The sequence below is a fragment of the Pseudopipra pipra genome, chromosome 26 (genome assembly GCF_036250125.1).
Source record: "Pseudopipra pipra isolate bDixPip1 chromosome 26, bDixPip1.hap1, whole genome shotgun sequence".
Taxonomy (NCBI): Eukaryota; Metazoa; Chordata; class Aves; order Passeriformes; family Pipridae; genus Pseudopipra; species Pseudopipra pipra.
The window spans coordinates 2,785,344-2,804,560 of NC_087574.1; positions in this window are offsets into that span (position 1 = coordinate 2,785,344).

A 19,217-nucleotide genomic window follows, 5' to 3' on the forward strand; every position below is an offset into this window, starting at 1 on the left:
GTCAAGATGAGCCCTTACATCCAGAGGGCTGGAATTAGAACCCCACTAATGCCCTGCTGTGGGCAGTGCCTGAAGCTCCTCTCTCCCACCTCTTGGGCTGTCCCACCCCCAGCAGCCACTTCCACACCCCTAATATCCAGTTAATGATTGACTCGTTAAGTGTTCCCGAGGCCACGTTGTTAATAAACCCACAAAGGAGTGTGACCTGGGAGGCAAAATTAACCTTGTAGTCCAGCTTTTGGAGCAATAACTTCAGGGGTTGTGTCCTGAGAAAGGTTTGGGTGCAGTAGATGAAAGGTTAAATCAAAGGTGAGAACAATTAAATTGGGAAAAAAAAAATCACCAAATGAAATAATTCAAGAGCTTAAAGGTAAGGAGGTCCTGAAAGGAAGAAGCCTGAAATAGTGCTTAACAATTCAGATTTGAGCAGGAACTAGAATATTCCTGCAGGGAATAGGCTGTGATTTCAGTGTGTTCTGGTGGAATGTTGTGTCTGCTGCACATGGATAATAAATAGAGGCTCCTGGTAGCTTGGTGGGATGATTTGATCAAGGCAGGCTGGATTTATTAGAACAGGGAAAGTATGCAAATGTAAAGAACACCTCAGATTCTGAGAAACTCAGTGGTTTGCTGAGGCAGCAGGACAGTTGTCCTTTGCTGGAGAACACCAGGGAGACCCTGGCAGAAGGCACAGGGAGCCCAGATTGGATTAGTGGGAGAGAGGAGCTTCTCCAAGGGGCTCCTGGAGAGCCAGTTTTTCCTGGAGTTTGAAATATTTTTTTTTCAATTATTACTCTTTTTGAGCATAGGCAGATCACTGTCACACCTTGGGGAATATCTGACTAGGTGGCTGGCTCCCAGAGTTTCTGGGGAGCCACAAAGCAGGGCAAAAGAGCTGGGCCCAAACCAACACAGAAAAGAACTAACCCAGGAAATTTAGGATTTAAAGACATTTTTTTAATTTTTTTTTTTTTTTTTGTACAGCAAAAAGTTACACTTCAAAGTTTTTTAATGTCACCTTCCAAAAACCATTCCTGATGCAGGCCTTGAGCACTCCAATTATCATCCCTTACCTTATTCCTGCCTGGAAATGGCTTTTGGGGCCTTCCAGAGTGTCCGATTCAGTCAAGGGGAGTGGTTTTTGAACGACTTCCAGGAGAGCCATTAAAGTTCCTTCTTGGCTGCCTCTAAAACCTGCTGCAAGTTTCAGCTCTTGAGACCTGTGTGTGTGAACAGAAGAGGAGCCAGTTAAAGAGGAAAACATTCCTCAGATGTGCTTTGCAGCACAACAGCAGCAGAGCACTGAAGACACAGAAATCATTAATTCTCAGCATCCATTTGATGTGCAGCTATGGAAATAATATTTAAGGCACTCAAGAAGCTTTAGGAAAAAAAATGAAGAAAAATAATAGCACCAGGAAAACCATTTCCAAACTGCAATATTTGAGAATGATCTCATATTAAAAAAAAAAAGAAGAAGATTAAGTGCAGCAAAACGTGTAACTGGAAATAAGAGAAAGAGTGAAATGCCTTAAGATGTAGCAGTTTGAGGAATATAAGAACAGGTTTTGCCAAGAATTATTCACATACATCTGCACAACCCCCCATCCATCTATTTTTACTTCTTTTGTGGGCCAATAAAGAGCTGTGTATTGTCAGTCCTAAAAATAAGACCGTAAGCTTTAAAAACCATTTGTATCACGGCACAGAAAACAATGATTTTGTTCAAACTACCCTTTTCTCAGCCATGTTAGACTGAGGGCACAGTGTCACTTTTTTTTTCCTCACCTTCATGGGGAACAAGAAAAAACACAGCAGTTAAAGGGTTGGATGGTCACAATCAAAGGCCACCTTCACCCAAACTTCCTGGATTTGCATCCTAAAACTCTTTTCTCCAGGGATTTTAGTTCTACCCTGCACCACACAGGTGCTTCAAGAGGTCACCCTGGGTGCTTCCATGGTCCCTGTTGGCCTCAAAAGCTCCAGGTGGAATCCTGGCTCTGTTCAAATAAATGGCAAAACTCCCTTGCCTTCAAAGCCACTTCCCACTGGAAATCCCAGAGTCACCTGAAGAAATGTCCAATTGTTTGCCCTCCTTGTTGGTTTCTGCCAGTGTTGCCTTCTCTGAATACCTAATGGGGGATTTGCTCTAGTTAATTATTTAATTAGCTTCCAGAGCCTCTCCTGGAGATCAGGTAGGGGTACCTGAATGGTTCCATCTGACAGACTGGCTTCACAATGGCTTAGGAAAATAAATGTTCATTTCTTTCCTGACAAGCTTCAAAAACGACGGATATTTCTCCAAAGCAAGTTCTCAAACACACGTTTACAACTGGCCATAAAAGCCCAGAGGTGATTTTCCCTGGGGGAGGGACAGGTCTTACCTGCCAAAGGCAGCCCCACGTGTTTGAACTGTCCTGCACCCACACTGCCTCTTTGATGTTCCCTTTCAATGCAGGACAAATCCAGAACCTGACAGATGCTGATACTACACTCCCAAATCTCCGTATTTACAGGCTGGAGTGTTCCTGGTGTTGACAGAGCCCTTCTCCAGTGGCTGCCACCAGCCCAGTCGTTTATTCAGCCGGCACTGTTCAAACACGGGTTGTTTATTCAGTTGCCATTGACATTTCCTACAGTTTGTTTAATCCACAGCAGGGACCCTGACAGGTGAGAGGGGGCACATTAACCCCTGGGAGAGCTCCCCCAGCCCTTCCCACTTGTGGTTCTAACACAGGGAATAATTTTAGCACCATTCCCTTTCATTTTCCTCTCCACTCAGACCACAGATTCCAAACCTTCTGGGGACACCTCGAGAGCTCACTTGCTATTAACAGCTGCAGAGCTGCTCCAGCCCTGGGAACAGCACAGGGAGGACATGGAGCTGCTGGAATGAGTCCAGAGGAGGCACCAAGATGGTCAGAGGGATGGAGCAGGAAAGGCTGAGAGAGTTGGGATTCTTCAGAAGAGAAGCTTTGAGGTGACCTGATTGTGGACTTCCAGGAGCTGAAGAAGAAACACGGAGAGAGAGCGTTTACAAGGAGTGACAGGAAAAGGGTTCAAACTGACAGAGAGGAGGTTTAGATTAGTTATTGGGAAGGAATTGTTCCCTGGGAGGGTGGGGAGGCCCTGGCACAGGTTGCTCAGAGAAGCTGTGGCTGCCCCTGGATCCCTGGAAGTGTCCAAGGCCAGGTTGGACGGGGCTTGGAGCAACCTGGGCTGGTGGGAGGTGTCCCTGCCCATGGCAGGGGGTGGCACTGGATGGTCTTTAAGGTCCCTTCCAACACAAACCATCCTGATTCCATGATACCACGAGCCATACACTGACCTCAGCAGCAGCAACAAGAATAAAACCCCTGGATTGTGGCTCCGAGTGCTGGGCACTGTCGGGACAGTGCTGAGGGCAGGAGCTGCCAGTCTCAGGGGCATTTTCCCTTTAAGCCAACGGTTCCTTTACATGCAGTAAAGGTTCTCCCCTTTCCCCTCGCTTCCCACTGGCTTTCCAGATGCTGTTTGGCTGTGTGTTCACCACGGGTCTGTTCAGTGCTGTAAAAAAGCCAAAGGTTTTCCTACCAGCCCCTGAGCAGCACCGGGAACGTCCCCGCTCCACACCGGGCTGTGACAGCCCAGGGTAAACACCCCACTGCAGGCACGCAGGGAACAGGAATAATGAACAGGGGACAGCTGGAGACACGAGTCCAGGGCAGCTTTCTTTGCTTCACACAGAGAGTTGAAAATTCCTGCAGCAGGAACGTGGATGTGGCTGGTGCACTCTGGGCTCTGTGTCAACAACAACCCGAGAGGTGATGGAAATGAAAACAAGACCCCTGGCAAAGACAGCTCGGGCCTAAATGATGAATGAAATCAAACAGGAGGCTCAAACCCCTCATTTCCTAAGCTTAAACCGTGAAATTCTGACGCCGTTTTCACAGGTTTAATGTCATTTTCTGCAGTCTTTTGGTTTGTTGTTTAGAGGAATAAATGACAAACTCTCCCCCCTGCTCCATCCCCAGAATAGGAGAATCTGAAGGTGTCAGAAAATCTTGACAAAATATTATTATTATTAGGAAAATAAGATGTCATTTAATTTCAAATTTTTTTAGAGAAGAATTCAATTAGTTTATTTTTATTTAATTTCAACCGTACTTGGAAAAAGATCGCTTCCAAACACATCTTCAGGCTTTTGCAGAGCCAGCTTTCCCTCCTTACATACACACACTTCCCCACTATTTTCCAAATATTTCCAGTTGGAAGACAGTACAAATATGTGGGAAACGCTGTCAAGCTTTGGAACACTTTCCAAATGAAAAATAACTTTCGGTTTTGAAAGGCACACTTACCAGGTGTTAAATGTTTGATGTGTTCATTTTTGAAGTGACAGCGTGACCCGCGGGGTGTTTTTAGGCTATTTTGGTACCAAATGTCAGGTTCCTGCTCTGAAGAAGCTCCAGGGCTCTTCAAAACCAACAGCCCTGGGGCACAGGGTGGGCTTGATGATCCTGGAGGTCTTTTCCAACCTCAGTGATTCTGGGATTATCTTAAAGCTCTGTGCTAAAAGACATAATCATTTAAGAGTAGCTGCTGCTTTTTTCCCCTTTATCAAGCATCCAGTGCAGATCTGTGTGATTGCATGATGAATTATGCAGTAATAATATGACCCTGCCATAAAAATGGAAAGGCAGTGGGCAGTCTGTAAACCCCAAGTTTTCCTAAAAAACAACCTGTAAATATCTGCAGGGGAAGCAGCATCCTTGGAAAACAATGAGTCACAGAGCTTTTTTTTTTTATTTTCCCTGACATCCTGAGCACAACAAGGAGCTAACATGGGGAGTAGCTGCTAGCATGTTTGTCTTACACCGACTGCTTCATGTCTGAGAAGAAAAGGAATCCTTTAACAAATGGCAGATAAATATTTGTCCTGCTTCTTTTCTCTTTTTTTTTTTTTTTATTTTTCCCTTGGATGAAACACTCTCATTTCCAGTCACTTACTCCCTGTGTGTCCTGGCTTTTGATGTTGTGTTTCTCTCGCTCAAAAATCACCAAACCAACATTTTGCCATGAAGAGAATTCCATATAACCTGGAATGTCTTTGGATGATCATAGGGGGAAGGACCAGCACACAGAGAGGGCACAGAATGTAAATATAATTTAGTCAAAGGTGTGTGTGAGCAGGAGGGATTCTCCCAGTAACTCAGACTGGGGACCACAGTGACCTACAGGTGGATCCTTTTCACCAGGTGGCATCATATACAGAATAAATTAGGGGCAGGTTTTCCACAGCAATCACCACCTGGCACAGCTGTGACCCTCCTGAACAAATATTCCAAAGTAAACTCGTGGATTCCTGATTCACCAGATGTTTGGTGTATTTTTTGAAGTCAGGTTCTGGCTCTGCAGTGGGAATGGAGGGACAGGAGTGACAAGGAAGCAGCACTGCAGGTGTGCACAGGCAAACACGAGGCCTTAGCCCACACTGTGAGCAATATAGGATGGATAATGAGCATTAACTCATCGGGTAAAGGAGGAAAATTCTACAATAAATAAAGGACAACCTGCTTTATACAGGCAGGACACCTTTCCACAGCTTTGTATCTTCATAGAATCACAGAATATCCTGAGCTGGAAGGGACCCCCAAGGAGCACCAAGTGCAGCTCCTGGCCCTGCCCAGGACACCCCAACGTTCCCACCCTGTGCCTGAGCAGAAAGGGGCTCAAGGAAGGGAACTGAGTATTAAAGATTCATTTGGGGAAGGAGCTGAAGGCAGCTCAAGAGTTTAAAACACAAGAGCTGTGACAGGTGAGTTTAGTGCCCTCACACCCTCCAGCACACAGGGAAGGGGCAGCCTGGCAGGGACCCGTGCCAGCACTGCTCTTCAGGTGCTGATCCTAATCTTTCTCTTCTCTTTCCTGCCCTGAGGCTGATACTCCTTTCCTAGATAGAATCATAGAATCATTCAGATTGGAAAAAGCCTTTGAGATCATCCAGTCCAACCATCAGCCCAGCACCACCACCACATTCATCACTAAATCACGTCCCCAAGTGTCACATCCACACATTTTTGGAACAATTCCACTGTAAACCATGTGTGGTATTTAGGCCTGAAATGCTGTACATGTGCAGCTAGAATTTTCTCACAAACGTATGGATGATCTATTTCCAGTATTACAGCAATTTATATATATATATATGTAAAATATATATATAATAAATAATATACTAAAGCATATTCATACCTCATCACATTGGTGTTGAATCTCTAGCCTCACTGTCATCAAGCATTTGAAATACAAGTAATAAATTGAATGTAGACTTTAATTCATAGGATCCCAGAATGGTTTAGATTGGAAGGGACCTTAAAGCCCATCCAGTCTCACCCCCTGCCATGGGCAGGGACACCTTCCACCAGCCCAGGTTGCTCCAAGCCCCATCCAGTCTGGCCTTGGACACTTCCAGGGCTGGGGCACAGCTTCTCTGGGCACAAATTCATTGCCACTCTACCCTTTATAATCTACAGATAAACTATTCAGGCAGAATCCCTCCAGAAGTATAAAGCAGAGCAGATTTTAAATTGGATTGACAGCGCTGGTCATTCACAGGCAGCCAGAATCCACTCATGGACACACAGACCGTGGATAAATGGGAAATTGTTACCTTGAGAGCTGTCAGTCCCTCACCAACATTTACTCCAGAAGATTAAAAGAACCAGTTAGAGCTGACAGCAGGATTGAAGCTGCATGAGGACAGAGGGTTTGAACCTGCTCTGCCTCAGTGAGGCTGAGACACCTGATTAAAACAACACTGGGCAGTTATTGGGAGAGCAACAAAAATCTATTCTCTCCAAACAACAAAGATCAGCTCTCACAATCTGTTTGCAGAGTAGGTGGGATATGAAATGACTTTCCCCTGACAATGAGCATTCCTGGGGGGGACAGAAAGGGCGCAGCACAACAGAACAGGAAATTTGAAATAAGGGCACACGGGGCATTTTGAAGTTCTTGGCACTGACATCTGTGACTAATCACAGTCCCTTCAGGGTTGATGTGAAGTTTGCCATTTTTGCAAGGATTGAGTAATGTTAAATATCACTGTGGGCAGGTGTGATTGTTATTTAAAAGATAATTGATACAAGGTAGGAAGGGCCACGTCTCCAGTAGGTGAAACAAGCTGGTACTGCCCCTTTCAGGGCAGCAGAGCGATGTCAAATTAAATTATAGAACACCAGGAGTCACAAGGAATCCTTTAACAAATGGCAGATAAATATTTGTCCTGCTTTTTTTCTTTTTTTTATTTTTCCCTTGGATGAAACACTCTCATTTCCAGTCACTTACTCCCTGTGTGTGTCCTGGCTTTTGATGTTGTGTTTCTCTCGCTCAAAAATCACTAAACCAACATTTTGCTGTGAAGAGAATCCCATATAACCTGGAATGTCTTTGGAATGTGTTTGCAAGTTAAAAATCATTTTTTTCCAACTCCCTGCCATAGGCAGGGACACCTTCCACTAGACCAGGTTGCTCAAATCATCCAGGGAACTTCTTGTTGTACCCAAACAAATTCTCACACGCTGTTAAAAAATCCCCCAAACCCAATAAAAGCTGTGCAGCCAAAGGTAATGTTTGCATCTGCCTTGAGAAGCACATGCACAAATTAATCTCAGGCTTTGGGATATATAAATTCCACAGCCAAAGTTAGGGGATTGTCCTTAAGTTAAGGAGATCCATGATATGGATCATCACAGTCTTTTGATTTCCTACACTTTAATTTCCTGACTAATTCCCATCCTCCCCACGAGCAGGTCGTTACCCACAGCCCTCTAAGTACAGGGGAGATAAAACAGAAGGAACCAGTATCAGAGCAGGAATTGGGAGAAGCTTCCCAAGAGCATCTCAACACCTGTGTTTTGGGAGGCTTGTCCTGGAACAGTACACTGGATCAGCTGCAGACCTGGGAAGGGAAGGATGCAGCTCTTTCCACCCGGGCAGATGGTGTGCCTTTAATTACTCCTCAGCATCACGTGTTGAATACAACATTTTTTATTTATTTTTGGTAAATAAATGGACTGTTGTCTTTGCCTTCCTATGAATGTTCCCACACTGAACATTCATGTGAGGGAAAGCAGAGGGAGGGAGGGGGGGGGGGCAAAAATCCCCACAAAACAGGGATCTTTCTGTAGTACTCCACAGCAATTATTCCACACCAAAAAGACCAAAGTTGACAGGATGAACATATGATCAAAATCCTGGGCAATATTAAAAAGCCCTGGCTGCATTTCCTAGTTACAGGAGCATAGGAGCAGGTTGCTTGGTAACAGCTCCAGCCACGATCCGCTCGGAAATCAGCCATAAAAGCAACTCCCAAGCCATTGCAGCGTTGCTACAGCAACGTGCACAAGTGATGGATCCCAAGTTAGAGACACACCTTAAGCAAGAATATGTTTCCTCTCATTTTAACCACTTTCCAGCCCATAAATACGTGGCGTCTGCCATCCCCAACAGCTCCCAGCCAGGCTGGCTCCTCCCGGGGGGTTTGTCGGCATCCGCAGCGCCGGAGGATTTGCACGTGTGAGGAAAGCAATTAGCAAGGGGGGGAAGAAATAAAACGTGATGTCTGCAGCCCCGGATTGCAGCAGTTCATCAAACCCCGAGGGGCAGGCGGGGCAGCCGTGTCTGTGCACCCCACAGGGTGTTGAGGAGCAGAGGGGGGTCTCTCTCAGGGGGGTTGAGCTGCAGCAGGGACTGTGTGCCAGCGGGGCTGGGCCTTTGGAAAACCCGGGGTGCAGCAGAGGTGCTGCAGGCCCAGCTGTGCCAGGTGGAGGTGGGATCTTCACCCTGTTGGACACCCACAGCAGAGCTGCTGCCACCTCAGCCCCCAGACAGAGCCCACAGGGCTGGAGGTGCAGCCTGATGGGGCTGGCCAAGCAGGGATGAGCTGCAGTAGGGGGGGGCAAATCACACCTTTGGGTGAGTGACCATGAACTTGCTCTCCAGGACACGGGATAAACAGCTCAGATGGAGATATTAGTGTATGAGACACCCACTTGTGATCCCAGAGATCCCACCCTGCTGCCGTGTCAGTGCCCTGCTGTGCACGGCTGGAACGCAGCTGGACAGAATCCCAGGATGGTTTGGGTTGGAAGGGACCTTAAAGATCATCCAGTTCTACCCCTTGCCGTGGGCAGGGACACCTTCCACTAGCCCAGGTTACTCCAAGCCCCATCCAACCTAGCCTTGAACCTTTCCAGGGATCCAGGGGCAGCCACAGCTTCTCTGGGCAACCTGTGCCAGGGCCTCCCCACCCTCACAGGGAACAATTCCTTCCCAATATCCCATCTATCCCTGCCCTCTGGCAGTGGGAAGCCATTCCCTATGTCCTGTCCCTCCTGTCCCTCCCTTGTCCAAGTCCCTCTCCAGCTCTCCTGGAGCCCCTTTAGGCCCTGGAAGGGGCTCTCAGGTCTCCCTGGAGTCTTTTCTTCTCCAGGTGAACCCCCCCAGCTCTCCCAGCCTGGCTCCAGAGCAGAGGGGCTCCAGCCCTCTGATCATATAAACTAACTTAAAAAGCTACCATGTCCTAAAAAACCAGCCTGATAGGCGGAAAACTTTACTTCAACCACCTGGAAGAGCAAGTTTATTGACCCCTAGAAGTAAATTTTCACCCTGAAGCACAAATTAGGTGGGTTTGCAGCGTGTCAGCCTTAACCCAAAGTGCAATTCCTTCGCTTCCAGCAGCTGCCATCCACCACCTCGTCTTCCCACAGCGATCCTGCCACTAACCCAGACACACACCTCGACAGGGAACTTCACTTTTCAAAGCCAATCAGTGCCACTGTGTAACAATGTCAAGTCCGTGTTCGTCTCGCTGGCGGCCCCAGATCCTCAGACAAGTACCAAGTGCAAAGGATGAGCAGAGACACGGAGCTGGAGCTCCTCTGTCTGAGCTGCCACACGCCAGGGACCGACAGCTGAGAACCAAGGGGGTTAACAAAAGCTGAGTTCTTTTTTTTTTTTTCCTGAAAAACGTCTAAAACGGCCCCACGAACCAAAATTATAAAATAATTATACTCCGCCTCGAGCTGAACACAAAAAGGTTATTCACTACAAAGCCCTAGCAACCATCTTAGCCTTAAAGGAAAAGAAAGCAGACTGCCAAAGCAGTAATGAAATGACACACAACTGCTAATTTCATGTCTGTTTTTCAGAGGTCTGTAATAATAACCAGTAATTCCTTACAAAGCATCCATTCTTGTTCCCTAATTCCCACCTAGGGATATTAAAAGACTTAACCATTCCCTGGCTGTGTCTTTTAGGAAGGTAATGGCCACTTAAGTAGAAATATGCATATCTCTTCTAAGGGAAAAAAAAATCAGATGGATAAGGCCCCATAAAAGTGCTCAGGTGAGTCCAAAGGGCTGAGCAGGACCAGCAATGACACCTGGATGGGCAGATTCATTTCTTGCATGGCCCAGAGTGTGGCAGTTTGGTGGCCTCAGCACAGTGCTCTGGAGCAGAAGGTCACCTTGCAGAGCCTCGACAGTCTGAGCAGAGAAGAATGAGAGCTGCCCTACCCCTGCACAGGTTTATGCTGCAATTAGCTGAAAATATACAACTTCATCACCACCATTTGTGTGTCTTCCAGGAGGACACGTATTTATTACCGAGTAAACAGAGATGTGAAAATAACAGCACAGGCAGCAGGGGTAGGAACAGCTCCTCTAATTTGCTGCAACGCGACGTTACCGCAGAATCGAAAAGAATTCAGTTCCAGGAGCAGAAATCTCTGTGCAGCTCCTGTGATCAGCCACTTGGGAGAAGGAACTGCCTCCCAACATCGATCCTGCTGCCTGACTCAGGGCTGACATTGCCAGGTCTGCTGGTCTCCCCCAGCTGCTCCGAGGTACGTGGGAATCAACCGGGATCCGAAGGTACCGGTGGCGTCAAACCCACCCCCCAGCCGTGCTCACAGATGGGCCCCACTCGACACCAGCAGATGCAGGCACACGAACATCGTGAGATTTAACGGGGGAATCTTCGGTGAGCAGCCACTCCACAGGAATTTATCCAACACTCATCCAGTTCCCTCGGCATCCAGCACAGTCTGCGGCAGTTTTTGGGTCCAAACGCTGCCTCCTCAGGACAAGGCAAAGACAGAGGCTCCTGGTTGGAGCTGGGGAAGCCTCAGGGGGCTCAGGCAGGGCGGTGGCTGCACGGGCTCAGCCCCTGGTTGGATTCCTGGGGCTCCAGGACTGAGCTCCAGGTTCTGTCTCCACAGGACAGGTACAAGCCCTTCATGATCAGGATGCAACGATCCAACCCTCTGCCTGGGCAGTGACTCTGGTCAGCCCCTGGTGCTGAACAAAACATCAGCCCTCCCTCATCTTCCAACCCCAGCCATTCCCTGATTCCATGGCTTTGGTCCCCAGTGCCAATTTCAGCCCAATGTTCCTTAGGAATTCCAAAATATAACCTACAGCACACCACCACAACCACCCTCTATCACTCTATGCTGCCTAATAAGCAATTCAATGAGCATTATATTTTTATTTACATCTGAAAGAGCTGCAGTAAAATATTCTGGGCAGGCTATGCATAAATACATGAAATTGCTCCTACTTCGCTAATGAACTATTGTGTGTAATAAAATTAATCTCATTCCACCCATGATAGATCTGGTTTAATTTTTGAAGCAGGGAAATTTAGACACATGTAATTTGTGGAAGGAGAGAGCCAAAATTCAAGAGATTCACTTTAAACCAATCAGGCAGTTGTTTTATTTATATAGCACCCTTCAGAAAAATTATCTGAAGGCACTTTACAATGCAAAAATAACTCTTCTTGGCAAACTTCCAGGAGGGCTGATGCTGACCGTGCCTTCAGACACTGCTCGGATCCAAATGGGTTCCTCAAGTCAGGCTTTTCCCACCCAAATTTGCTTTATATCCTGTAGTTACAACTCCAGTCGCTCCACACAGGTATTTTTTGGGGGAGCTCAGGCACACAGCTTGCCTGCTGGCCAACTCCAGCTGGTCTGTGGACCTTCCTCACCCAGCTTTTGGGACAACGCTCCTCCCTGCCGTGATCCAGGCAGGGCTCTCCGTTATTTATTCCTGCATTTGAGGAAGAGATGGGAGGAGACAGGAAGCTGCCTGAGCCCTTTCTGCATTCTGCATGCTCTGGTGCAACCCAGGGCTGTGTGTGCCGTGACAGATGAGCTGCAGAACCAAAGCTCTCGTGAAGCTTTATGGAAAATAACCCCCCAAACAGCCTCAAAAGCGAAGCCGAGCTCCCGGAAACGCGGCGGAGCTCTGAAGCAGAGCCTCAGGAAACACAGCTCTCCACTGACTTGTGCCAGCAAGCCCTGCACGTTTTCATTATTTATAGAGAGCTGGAGCTGAGCACAGCAGTGTGCAGGAGGTAAAATGCACTGTACAAACAAGAGGCAGCTCCAAAAACGCACCGGAGGAGCTCACAAATCAACACCAAACACACGCGGGACACGGGGCGGCACCTGGAGCTGGGAAGGGCCTGGGAATAGGGTCAGTCTCAGGAAGAATTCTCAGCAAAAATGGGTCTGTGTGAACTCTGCTTGGGCAGCTACTCCAAGCGCATGGAATGGCTCAGAACAAAGGGAAAAGCACAAAGCAACAGGGAGAAGGGAGGGAGAGAGGGAAGGATCGTGAACTGTGCAGGGCTTGGGAAGCCAAAGGAGCTGTGGAGGCACGCTGGGAGACAACACTCAACAGCACCTCCATAAAATGGATCATGGGATGGAACATGGAATGGTGTGGATCAAGAATCTGAACCTGAATTCAGCAGCACAATATATTATAAACAAAGAGAAGAGAACCCTGGCACGGTTGGTCGATGTTTTGCTTTTAATTTCGAATTAGAGAGACCCAACAGTGAATCTGGAGTTTAAAGCTGGCACTTCAAAATAAACCCAGTAGCACTGGCATTTTAATTTATGCATCATCATCCAGGATTAGTTTCAAACGTTTGTATTTTCCACGTGGCTTTGTCTCCTCTCTGAAGGAGCTGCTGGGATTAAGCTCAAGCTAAAATTCAGCCTCAGTAATCTTCAGTACAAGAACATCTCCCAGGCACTACAATGAGATGGAGAGGCAGATCCTCAACAGGTACAATGCAACAAGTACATTTATTCTTGATGCTGAGGGTTTTTTTCCCAAGTATTTGTCCATGTTCTGGATAAAACCTTGTGTGCACCACGGACAGACTGATTGGCAGAGGCCTCCCCTGCAAATTTAATTGAGTACCTTCACTAACCTGGTGCCCCTCCCCCAGGGTGGGATACACAATTGATGACTGGACCCAAAATCCTCTCCAGGAGGAGCGATATCCCTACAATCGTTAAGACCTTGACTGCAGCATTATCTTTGCTGCCTGAAGACGTTAACCTTCTCTTATCTCCACTCTGCATAAAATCCTTTGTTAAACCCTGATCTCCCAGTAGTTTCTGTGCTGAGCACGCAGAGCTCCTGGCTCTGGGTGAGGAAAACACACTCCAGCACTAACTGTGCTCAGAAGGTCAAAGACACAGAATTGAGGTTTCTGTGTGTACAGCACTTGTGTTTATACAACAAGGTGTGTGTTTAAAGGTGAAAAGCAGGATCTGTTGAGTAGTTTAACTCTCCAGTTCCTTGCTGGCACCACTGTCTCAGGTATCCAGCAGCACTAAAGGCTCCACGGTATTTTTCCACTCATCACATGCCATGAAAATATGTGATCCAGTGGGGAGGGAAAAGATTGGCAATTGTTGGTATTGGCCCAAAAGGCATCACAGGACAGACCCTGAGTAGCAGACAGTGAAGCCAGCCCAGGATCAGGACCTGCAGCATTCCAAGAGAGGCCCTGGCACACCTGGCACAGGTTGCCCAGAGAAGCTGTGGCTGCCCCATCCCTGGAAGTGTCCAAGGCCAGGCTGGACGGGGCTTGGAGCAACCTGGGATAGAGGAAATTGTCCCTGCCCATGGCAGGGGGTGGGACTGGATGATCTTAAGTCCCTTCCAACCCAAACCACTCTGTGAATCTGTGATCCATGAGGAGCAATAGCTCCTGTCTTCTGGCTTTCCTCAAATTCCAACAACAAGGACTCTCTGCTTTTCCCAAAAAATCCAGACACCACCCGTGAATTGACCAGTACCATTTCCCCTCTCTGAAAGATGATGTCTCCAAGTTCCTGTGAAGTTTCTCCCAACACATTTAATATCCAATTTGGAAAGGAAAAAAACCTCAGAGCCCTTTTTTCCCCCCAGGAAATTCTCCCAATCCCTATAGTACAACATGCACCCCATGGAATTGTTAGTGCTGCCTCTGCTTCTTGGGAACAGAAGGAATGAGGTGCAAAGCTAGAAGGGGTGAGGAAAATGAGGAAGAAATCCTCCTTCCTTCTGCAGCAGGGTCACTCCCAATATTTTTGAGGGAATGATGCTCAGCAAGCTGGGAATGTGCCACACCAGGGAGAGGGAAAACTTACTCTATGCTCTCACCTCTGAGTTACCAGATTGCCAAAACATGCATCAATTTATCAAATGGAATTTAAAACTCACTCAAGAGATTCAGAATTCCCCTTTCTCTTCCCAAATGGGGTGACTGGGACAGGAGAGGAGGTGACACAGCACAGAACAGTTGGGGACAAAAAGGCCAGTCCATACCAAGGTCTCCTTTTCTTGAAGGCTGTGCCCAGTGGAAGCTGAGGCATTTTCCTGCCCTTGATAGTTTTCCCACTTTTTTATGTTTGGTTTGTTTTTGAGTTGGTTTAAGGCATGCTGTTCAACAGAGCTCTTTCTTTTCTGGGAAGAACATCCTACTTTGGGGAAGTTCCATCCAATGGCCACTAAAAGAAGGGAAAGCACAGGAATGGAAAACAAGAGGCTCCATCACCTCAGCAACACTGGGCTTTTTTTTATGAGTACAGGATAAATAGACTCTTGTGAGGATTTTTCTCAAAAAAAGCACACATTTTGTGCATATTTACATACATGCCCTGTGTACCTGTAAGACTCAAGGCTGTAACAGCCTCCCTGCTTGTGAAAACATTACATATAAAATGTTTAGTGGGCTTGGAAACATTTTGGGAATCGCTTTCAGAGGCCTGTAAGCAAGACACAGAAAATGAACTCAATATCCACAGGGGTTTTAACATTTCTGTTTGCCTCTCCTTATAACCTTCCTGAAAACACTTACCTCAGGCAGGGGGGGGGAAAAATCCAGAAAAACATATTGCATTGGGGTCAGAAGGATGTAGCACATCTTTGTGCTCGTAATGAAGTGAGTGCAGAGTTTATGATTGAGCAAAACTAGAACATGATTGACTCAGCCCATGTCACAAACTGACACAACCACTGAATGTCATGTTTATTGTTTTTAAAGTATATTTTCTCCACTGGCTGACTGATGCTCCATTAAAATTCTTGAGGCCATACCAAAAGGAAATTCTGCCAAAAGCTGCCCATTAACAAGCAATTAATATACAAGCTTTAAAGTACAAGGTTGCTCATGCCATCCCACAGAAAATATTCTTTGCCTGCTATTTCTCACTGGAGACATTTTCTGACAGAATGTTCTCTCTCTGCCAGGGATTTCAGAAAGTAGTCTGTAATTCTCAAGAAGAATAAAGTCTACACTTGCTCGTTCTCAAAATACTTGATTAAACTTTAATCTTAAAGGCTGTTTTCTGGCCCAGTTAACAACTGATGTAGTAACAGAAATGACACCATTAGCTCTGCAGCATCTGCCAGCTCTCAGACCAGGGGAACAAGGCCATTTAAATATATATCCTGAAAATGTAACTTGTAACAGGAGGATTTGGGGGGGTGAGGGAGAAACACCACTTTGGGTTTGCACCATCAGCATTTATGATGTGGTCTCACTGTACCCACCAGGCAATACAGTCCTGCCTCACACAGCAACATCTCTTTGCATTGATGATTCTCAACACGGGGAACTGCAGAGATGAAAACAGCCTTTGCAGAAGTTCTGCTTCACATCTGACCCCTGCGAGGGCAAGGGAGGGGGGAAGAGGCAGAAATGGTTCTGCATTTCAGCTCCCAGCCATAATTAGCTGCTTACAAGGACTGACCACAGCTGTTTATTCTTTCACCAAGCCAGGCTGAAGGTCTGAACTGGATTCCCCTCTGCTCATGACCCACACTGGTCCCATCCTTACCCAGCCATGAACCTGCACAGCACAGCCAAGAACAAAGGCCAGAGCAGAAAACCCCATCAAAAGGGCACAAACACAGCTCCACATTCCTCAGAGGACAGAGAGGACTGTTGTGGTTTCTAAGTAAAATATAGCATATAACCAACAGCACCAAATTGTGTGTTTTGCTGGTACACAATAGTTTGGGGCTGGCAGCAATTACTGGCCCATGTCTCAGAGCCCAGCAGTGCTGGAGCTCCTCCAGCTGCTCCAGCCACACCTGCCAAGTGTCACTCGTGGAAATGGAAGCCTGGAAGTTTTCTGGCTTTAATTAGCAAAACCCCAGAGGCCTCATTGCCCCAATCCTGCAATCCCAGAGCTCTTATCAAACTTTGTGTCCAGTGACCTTTATCGTGCCAGGGGACAAATAAAGGCTCTTTGTGACAACCTGGGTTCCTGGGTTGAGCTGCTGCACACACACCTTCCCACTGCCCTGTTTGCAATGACAGAGCTCTTACAGCACACAGAGACGTTTTCTCACTCCTCTGCCTTTCTTGCTCCTGGCAACAACCAGTCACAGGTTTCCTGAGCCTGTGTTGCATTAAGACCATTGTATTATTCAGCAGTAACTGATGGACCCACCCTCTGTTCATGTGGAGAATCCCTTCCTCAACCTATTTATTCCTTTATCCTCCATGGGGCCACTTCCATCTTCTAATTACATGGCATTTCATTAGTTTATTCATCAAAATGAACAGAAACTCTTGGGATAAAATTCAGTGGATCAAACATTGATTCATTTTAATTACCTTGAGATATACATGAATTAAATATATTGCTTCCAATTCCAAACACTGTGCCTTGTCTTCTAATGAATTGTTTTGAAAGCAGCTTACTCTCATTCCTCCTTTTCTGAATTTTAAGTGTAGTATGATTAAAGTACCAAGGTGTAGTTTTGTTCTAGCCAGCAGGATCTGATTTTAAAAACAGCCTGCAGTGAAGTGCTACTGTTCAACTTTTTGTTTATCCCCAGTTCTTCTGAGCTCATTTGTATTTGCACTTCAGTTCACACGAGAGAATCCAGCTTTGGAACACGATAAACAAGTTGTGACCCTCTAAGAATATATCCATTCCCAGATGGTGGAAAAAAAAATGAAACCAGATCTTCATGTGAAGATCCAGCTCTTAAAAGATTCCCCCCAAGGCAGCAGGGAGGCCTGTACAGAGCATGAACATAAATATCATGATATTCTGGTTTTCCCAAGTGCCACCGTTCTCGGCTTCATTCGAGTCCCTGCCGTGGCCACGCTGTAATTCTGAACAAACTAACAGACTCTTCCACTTCAGAAACAATCTGAATTCAAATGTGGCTCCTCAGTGAGTCAGGTGAGGCTTGTTGCTGTTGTGGAAGACCTTATATCACTTTGCTGAGACCCCCCAGTCCGAACTTGTACCTGTGTGTGCAGCACTGCTGGCTCTCAGCTCAGGCCACCCTTGCAATCGAGGTCATGAACCTCATACCCATTAGCCTGATGTGACATTTTAAATACATGTCATTCCAAAGGGGCCCGACAGGGCTAAGACCTTCCCATTTTCATAGCCCTGAGCTGGATTTTGCAGTGTTTATTCCTAAAATAAAACGGCACAAAGCAGAAGCCCGGGCTTTGAAAAACCATTTGACACCGCCGGCTCGGGGGCACGCTGGAGATATTTTGCCACACAAGAATTCTAAAAGCATCTCAGGGAAGGCAAAGCTTCCTCTCAGGGCACGTTCCTGATTACATGCACCGCAGGACAGCGATTTTATAATGGTGTCTCTGACTTGTGTGTGTTGAACACTGGACATTCTCTTTACGATGCTGAACTCTGATGCATCACACACACACACAGAGGAGAAGGAGAAAGACATAATGCAGAGCACAGCCTGACATGGAAATCCAGAGATTCATGGGTGGGACAGAGCAAATGAAACAGCAACCTCAGTGGTGCTGCTTATCTAAAGAAAAAGCAACTTTAAATCATGTGGGTAACACCAGTTGGTTCTCATCTAGCAATTCTTTGCCTTTGTCATTTGCCCGGCACAGCTCCTTGAGCCAGACAGGCAGCAGGGAAAACTCACTCCTGAAATAAAACAGGCACAGGGGGGAAGGCAAGGGCAAAGAAGAGGAAAAAAAAACAGCTAAAGATTCAATTTGAGAAAAAGGCAAACGGCTAAATGGTCAATTCTACATCCGTGGTGGTATCGAGTCTGTAATGAACTAAACTGATAATAAAATCAGCTTAATTTCAGTGGGGAAAGAGAGCAGGGCCCTTCTTTGGCACTGAAACGTGTAGGAAGTGTAGCTGGTGTGCACGGGCTGAGCAGATGTTGCTCCCAGATCCCTCCTCTTTGTGCACTGTAGATTATGGGCCAGATTTACAGCAGTATTTGGGGCCTTAAGCACATTAGTGGGTGTCACATGGGCAGGAATGCCAGCCAAGGATACACCTCTTATTTAGGTTACATTACCACAGCCCTTGGAGGATCTCCTGAGCTTGTGTCTTTAACTCCTCCAGGGCAGTGGGATCAATATTTCATGAATCCACACACGGTGTTGGCACCACACCCAGGATGAGGAGGATGGTACACGAAGGGAACAACCTCGGCTTCACTGACACAAGGAGGGCATTTCTGTTACTCTGACACCTCACACTCCTGGGCAATATTCCCCCTCTGCCTAATTAATATTTTTCAATATTTTAAGATTATTTTTTCCCTGCTGCAACAAGAGATTGCATGAAGAGCGAAGAAGAAACCATTGCTAGAAGCCTTATGGGCCGACCTCAACAAGCAAGAAAATTCCAGATTACAAGATGCCACTGAGCCCTGAAAAACCTGACAGTATTAAGAACAGTGGAGGTGACCTAAAGGCAAAGGAAAGGCTTTAAATATAACAGTTCTTTGCTGGTATCTATGCTGCCCTTTTGTTCTTTTGCCCTTGTTAGCAGGACAAAACCAAGCAGTGTCAGTGTGTGCCAGAGGGGTCACAGAGCAATGTCTGTGCCACGACGTGTAATGGGTCAC